The sequence below is a fragment of the Sorex fumeus genome, unplaced genomic scaffold (assembly GCF_029834395.1).
Source record: "Sorex fumeus unplaced genomic scaffold, SorFum_2.1 ptg000098l, whole genome shotgun sequence".
NCBI lineage: Eukaryota > Metazoa > Chordata > Mammalia > Eulipotyphla > Soricidae > Sorex > Sorex fumeus.
Window position 1 is genome coordinate 91,685,399 of NW_026606155.1, and position 7,677 is coordinate 91,693,075.

The window sequence follows — 7,677 nt, forward strand, 5'->3', positions numbered from 1 at the left end:
TTCAGAGGCCTGTTCATGTTCGCAGTCGTGCTGTTCAATTGGCTATCCACTCAACCTGTTTTGCTCCTCATTTTCCTGTGCACACAACCCAGCCTTCAGAAATCATTGTAATCTCCACTACAGGATGTTCCATTCATTCACTGGGAATCTGGAATTCATCTGAATCTGCACTCCACGCAGGCTTTCGTTACACCACTGCTGAAAGTCGAAGTAATGCAATACTGGTTTTCAGTGGTCTGTTCACATTCGAAGCCGAGGCTTTTTACAGGCTATCCACTCAACACTGGTCAGCTCTTCATTTTCGTGTCCCCACAATCCAGATTTCAGAAATCATTGCAATCTCCACTACAGAATGTTCCATTCATTCACTGCGAGTCTGGAGTTTATCTGATTCTCCACTCCCGCCTGGTTAACATTACACCACTTGTGAATGTCCAAGTAAGCCAATGCTGGTTTTCAGAGGCCTGTTCATACTCGCAGCCGTGCTGTTTAATTGACAATTCACTCCACCCTGTTCAGCTCTTCATTGTCCCACCACACTACCAGCCTTCAGAAATCTTTGTTATCTCCACTACAGAATGTTCCATTCATTCACTGCGAATCTGGAATTCATCTGACTCTCAACTCCACGCAGGTTTTCATTACACCACTGTTGAATGTCCAAGTAACCCAATGCTGGTTTTCAGCGGCCTGTTCATATTCGCAGCCCTGCTGTTTACTTGGCTATCGATTCAAGCCTGGTCAGCTCTTCATTTTCCTGTCCACACAACACAGGCTTCAGAAATCATTGGAATCTCCTCTACAGAATGTTCCATTCATTCACTGCGAATGTGGAATTCAACTGACTCTCCACTCCATGCAGGTTTTCCTTACACCACTGATGAATGTCCAAGTAACCCAATGCTGGTTTTCAGCTGCATGTTCACACTCGCAGCCATGCTATACAATTGGCTTTCCACTAAATCCTGATTAGTTCTTGATTTTCCTTCCACACGACCCAGCCTTCAGAAATCATTGGAATCTCCACTAGAGAATGTTCCATTCATTCACTGCGAATCTGGAATTCCTCTGAACCTCCACTCCCGGCAGGTTTTCGTTACACCACTGTTGAATGTCCAAGTAACCCAATGTTTTAAGTGTTTTCTTCACAAGCGCAGTGGTGCTGTTCAATTGGCTATCCACTCAACCCTGGCCAGCTCTACATTTTCCTGTCCACACCACAGAGACTGGAGAAATCATTGTTATCTCCACTACAGAATGTTCCATTCATTCACAGCGAATCTGGAATTCATCTGAATCTCCACTCCCGGCAGGTTTTCGTGACACCACTGGTAAATATCCAAGTAAGCCAATGCTGGTTTTAAGTGGCCTGCTCATACTCTCAGCCGTGCTGTTCAATTTGCTATCCACTCAACCCTCTTCAGCTCCATTTTCCTGTCCACATAACCCAAACTTCAGAAACAATTGGTATCTCCTCCACAGAATGTTCCATTCATTGACTGCAAATCTGAAATTCATCTAATTCTCAACTCCCGTCAGGTTTTCGTTACACCACTTGTGAATGTCCAATTAAGCCAAAGCTGGTTTTCAGTGGCCTGTTCTTACTACGAGACGTGCTGTTCATTTGGCTATCCATTCCACCCTGTTCAGCTCTACATTTTCGTGTCCACAAAACCCAGCCTTCAGAAATCATTGGAATCACCACTAGAGAATGTTCCATTCATTCACTGCGAATCTGGAATTCATCTGAATCTCCACTCCCGGCAGGTTTTCATTGCACCGCTGCTGAATGTTCAAGTAACGCAATGATGGTTTTCAGCGGTCTATTCACACTCGAACCCGTGCTGTTCACGGTCTAGCGACTCAACACTGGTGAGTTCTTCTTTTTCCAGTTCAGACAATACAAACCTCAGAAACCATTGCAATCTACACTACAGAATATTTCATTCATTCACGCGAATCTTGAATTCATCTTGTTCTCCACTCCCAGCAGGTTTTCGTTTCACCACTGGTGAATGTCCAAGCAACCCAAGGCAGGTTTCAGCTGCGTGTTAACACTCGCAGCCGTGCTGTTCAATTGGCTATCCAGTGAACGCTGGTTAGCTCTTGATTTTCCTTCCACACACCGAGCCTTCAGAAATCATTCTTATCTCCACTTCAGAATGTTCCATTCGTTCCCTGCGAATCTGGAATTCCTCTGACTCTCCACACCAGGCAGATTTTCCTAACAACACTGGTGAATGACCAGGTAATCCAATGCTGGTTTTCAGCGGCTGTTCACACTCACAGCCTTGCTGTTCAATTGGCAATCCAGTCAAACCTAGTCAGCTCTTCATTTTCCTGTCCACACAACCCAGCGTTCAGAAATCATTGGAATCTCTACTACAGAAATTTCCATTCATTCACTGTGAATCTGGAAATAATCTGAATCTGCATTCCAGGAAGGCTTTCGTTACACCACTGATGAATGTCCAAGTAATGCAATGCTGCTTCTTAGTGGTCTGTTCACACTCGAAACCGTGCTGTTCACTGGCTATCCACTCAACATTGGTCAGCTCTTCAATATCCTGTCCAGACTATCCAGATTTCTAAATCTTGGCAATCTCCACTACAGAATGTTCCATTCAATCACGCGAATCTGGAATTCATCAGAGTCTCCACTCCCGGCAGGTTTTCGTGACACCACTCGTATATGTCCAAGGAAGCCAATGCTGGTTTTAAGCCGCCTGCTTATACTCTCAGCCGTGCTGTTCAATTTGCTATCCACCCAACCCTATTCAGCTCTACATTTTCCTGTCCTCATAACCCAACCTTCAGAAATAATTGGTATCTCCTCCACAGAATGTTCCGTTCATTCACTGCGAATCTTAAATTCATCTGACTCTCAACTCCCGGCGGGTTATCGTTACACCACTTATGAATGTCCAAGTAAGCCAATGCTGGTTTTCAGTGGCCTGTTCATACTAAGAGACGTGCTGTTCATTTGGCTATCCACTCCACCCTGTTCAGCTCTACATTTTCGTGTCCACAAAACCCAGCCTTCAGAAATCATTGGAATCACCACTAGAGAATGTTCCATTCATTCACTGCGAATCTGGAATTCATCTGAACCTCCACTCCTGGCAGGTTTTCGTTACGCCACTGGTGAATGTCCAAGTAACTCAATACTGGTTTTCAGAGGCATGTTCAACTCGCAGAAGTGCTGTTCAATGGGCTATCCACTCAATATTGGTCAGCTCTTCATTTTCCTCTCCGCACAAACCAGCCTTCAGAAATCATTGGGCTCTCCACTACAGACTGTTCCATTCATTCACTGCGATTCTGCAATTCATCTGACTCTCCGCTCCAGGCAGGTTTTCATTACAGCACTGGTGAATGACCAAGTAATCCAATGCTGGTTTTCAGCCGCCTTTTCACACTCGCAGTGTGCTGTTCAATTGTCTATCCACTCAAACCTGGTCAGCCTTTCATTTTCTTTTCCACAATATCAGACTTCAGAAATCATTGGAATCGCCAGTACAGAATGTTCCATTCATTCACTGCCAATCTGGAATTCATCTGAATCTGCACTCCAGGTAGGCTTTCATTACACCACTTATGAATGTCCAAGTAACACAATGCTGGTTTTCAGCGGTCTGTTCACACTCTAAGCCCTGCTTTTTACTGGGTATCCACACAACTGTGGTCAGCTCTTCATTTTCATGTCCAAACAATCCAGACTTGAGAAATCATTGCAATCTCCAGTACAGAATGTTCCATTCATTCACTGCGAATCTGGAATTCAACTGAATCTCCACTACCTGCAGATTTATCTTACACCACTTGTGAATGTCCAAGTAAAACAATGCTGGTTTTCAGAGGCCTGTTCATGTTCGCAGTCGTGCTGTTCAATTGGCTATCCACTCAACCTGTTTTGCTCCTCATTTTCCTGTGCACACAACCCAGCCTTCAGAAATCATTGTAATCTCCACTACAGGATGTTCCATTCATTCACTGGGAATCTGGAATTCATCTGAATCTGCACTCCACGCAGGCTTTCGTTACACCACTGCTGAAAGTCGAAGTAATGCAATACTGGTTTTCAGTGGTCTGTTCACATTCGAAGCCGAGGCTTTTTACAGGCTATCCACTCAACACTGGTCAGCTCTTCATTTTCGTGTCCCCACAATCCAGATTTCAGAAATCATTGCAATCTCCACTACAGAATGTTCCATTCATTCACTGCGAGTCTGGAGTTTATCTGATTCTCCACTCCCGCCTGGTTAACATTACACCACTTGTGAATGTCCAAGTAAGCCAATGCTGGTTTTCAGAGGCCTGTTCATACTCGCAGCCGTGCTGTTTAATTGACAATTCACTCCACCCTGTTCAGCTCTTCATTGTCCCACCACACTACCAGCCTTCAGAAATCTTTGTTATCTCCACTACAGAATGTTCCATTCATTCACTGCGAATCTGGAATTCATCTGACTCTCAACTCCACGCAGGTTTTCATTACACCACTGTTGAATGTCCAAGTAACCCAATGCTGGTTTTCAGCGGCCTGTTCATATTCGCAGCCCTGCTGTTTACTTGGCTATCGATTCAAGCCTGGTCAGCTCTTCATTTTCCTGTCCACACAACACAGGCTTCAGAAATCATTGGAATCTCCTCTACAGAATGTTCCATTCATTCACTGCGAATGTGGAATTCAACTGACTCTCCACTCCATGCAGGTTTTCCTTACACCACTGATGAATGTCCAAGTAACCCAATGCTGGTTTTCAGCTGCATGTTCACACTCGCAGCCATGCTATACAATTGGCTTTCCACTAAATCCTGATTAGTTCTTGATTTTCCTTCCACACGACCCAGCCTTCAGAAATCATTGGAATCTCCACTAGAGAATGTTCCATTCATTCACTGCGAATCTGGAATTCCTCTGAACCTCCACTCCCGGCAGGTTTTCGTTACACCACTGTTGAATGTCCAAGTAACCCAATGTTTTAAGTGTTTTCTTCACAAGCGCAGTGGTGCTGTTCAATTGGCTATCCACTCAACCCTGGCCAGCTCTACATTTTCCTGTCCACACCACAGAGACTGGAGAAATCATTGTTATCTCCACTACAGAATGTTCCATTCATTCACAGCGAATCTGGAATTCATCTGAATCTCCACTCCCGGCAGGTTTTCGTGACACCACTGGTAAATATCCAAGTAAGCCAATGCTGGTTTTAAGTGGCCTGCTCATACTCTCAGCCGTGCTGTTCAATTTGCTATCCACTCAACCCTCTTCAGCTCCATTTTCCTGTCCACATAACCCAAACCTCAGAAACAATTGGTATCTCCTCCACAGAATGTTCCATTCATTGACTGCAAATCTGAAATTCATCTAATTCTCAACTCCCGTCAGGTTTTCGTTACACCACTTGTGAATGTCCAATTAAGCCAAAGCTGGTTTTCAGTGGCCTGTTCTTACTACGAGACGTGCTGTTCATTTGGCTATCCATTCCACCCTGTTCAGCTCTACATTTTCGTGTCCACAAAACCCAGCCTTCAGAAATCATTGGAATCACCACTAGAGAATGTTCCATTCATTCACTGCGAATCTGGAATTCATCTGAATCTCCACTCCCGGCAGGTTTTCATTGCACCACTGCTGAATGTTCAAGTAACGCAATGATGGTTTTCAGCGGTCTATTCACACTCGAACCCGTGCTGTTCACGGTCTAGCGACTCAACACTGGTGAGTTCTTCTTTTTCCAGTTCAGACAATACAAACCTCAGAAACCATTGCAATCTACACTACAGAATGTTTCATTCATTCACGCGAATCTTGAATTCATCTTGTTCTCCACTCCCAGCAGGTTTTCGTTTCACCACTGGTGAATGTCCAAGCAACCCAAGGCTGGTTTCAGCTGCGTGTTAACACTCGCAGCCGTGCTGTTCAATTGGCTATCCAGTGAACGCTGGTTAGCTCTTGATTTTCCTTCCACACACCGAGCCTTCAGAAATCATTCTTATCTCCACTTCAGAATGTTCCATTCGTTCCCTGCGAATCTGGAATTCCTCTGACTCTCCACACCAGGCAGATTTTCCTAACAACACTGGTGAATGACCAGGTAATCCAATGCTGGTTTTCAACGGCTGTTCACACTCACAGCCTTGCTGTTCAATTGGCAATCCAGTCAAACCTAGTCAGCTCTTCATTTTCCTGTCCACACAACCCAGCGTTCAGAAATCATTGGAATCTCTACTACAGAAATTTCCATTCATTCACTGTGAATCTGGAAATAATCTGAATCTGCATTCCAGGAAGGCTTTCGTTACACCACTGATGAATGTCCAAGTAATGCAATGCTGCTTCTTAGTGGTCTGTTCACACTCGAAACCGTGCTGTTCATTGGCTATCCACTCAATATCGGTCAGCTCTTCAATATCCTGTCCAGACTATCCAGATTTCTAAATGTTGGCAATCACCACTACAGAATGTTGATTCAATCACGCGAATCTGGAATTCATCAGAGTCTCCACTCCTGGAAGGTTTTCGTGACACCACTGGTAAATGTCCAAGGAAGACAATGCTGGTTTTAAGCCGCCTGCTAACACACTCAGCCGTGCTGTTCAATTTGCTATCCACCCAACCCTATTCAGCTCTACATTTTCCTGTCCTCATAACCCAACCTTCAGAAATAATTGGTATCTCCTCCACAGAATGTTCCGTTCATTCACTGCGAATCTTAAATTCATCTGACTCTCAACTCCCGGCGGGTTATCGTTACACCACTTGTGAATGTCCAAGTAAGCCAATGCTGGTTTTCAGTGGCCTGTTCATACTAAGAGACGTGCTGTTCATTTGGCTATCCACTCCACCCTGTTCAGCTCTACATTTTCGTGTCCACAAAACCCAGCCTTCAGAAATCATTGGAATCACCACTAGAGAATGTTCCATTCATTCACTGCGAATCTGGAATTCATCTGAACCTCCACTCCCGGCAGGTTTTCGTTACGCCACTGGTGAATGTCCAAGTAACTCAATACTGGTTTTCAGAGGCATGTTCAACTCGCAGAAGTGCTGTTCAATGGGCTATCCACTCAATATTGGTCAGCTCTTCATTTTCCTCTCCACACAAACCAGCCTTCAGAAATCATTGGGATCTCCACTACAGACTGTTCCATTCATTCACTGCGATTCTGTAATTCATCTGACTCTCCGCTCCAGCACTGGTGAATGACCAAGTAATCCAATGCTGGTTTTCAGCTGCCTTTTCACACTCGCAGTGTGCTGTTCAATTGTCTATCCACTCAAACCTGGTCAGCCTTTCATTTTCTTTTCCACAATATCAGACTTCAGAAATCATTGGAATCGCCAGTACAGAATGTTCCATTCATTCACTGCCAATCTGGAATTCATCTGAATCTGCACTCCAGGTAGGCTTTCATTACACCACTTATGAATGTCCAAGTAACACAATGCTGGTTTTCAGCGGTCTGTTCACACTCTAAGCCCTGCTTTTTACTGGGTATCCACACAACTGTGGTCAGCTCTTCATTTTCATGTCCAAACAATCCAGACTTGAGAAATCATTGCAATCTCCAGTACAGAATGTTCCATTCATTCACTGCGAATCTGGAATTCAACTGAATCTCCACTACCTGCAGATTTATCTTACACCACTTGTGAATGTCCAAGTAAAA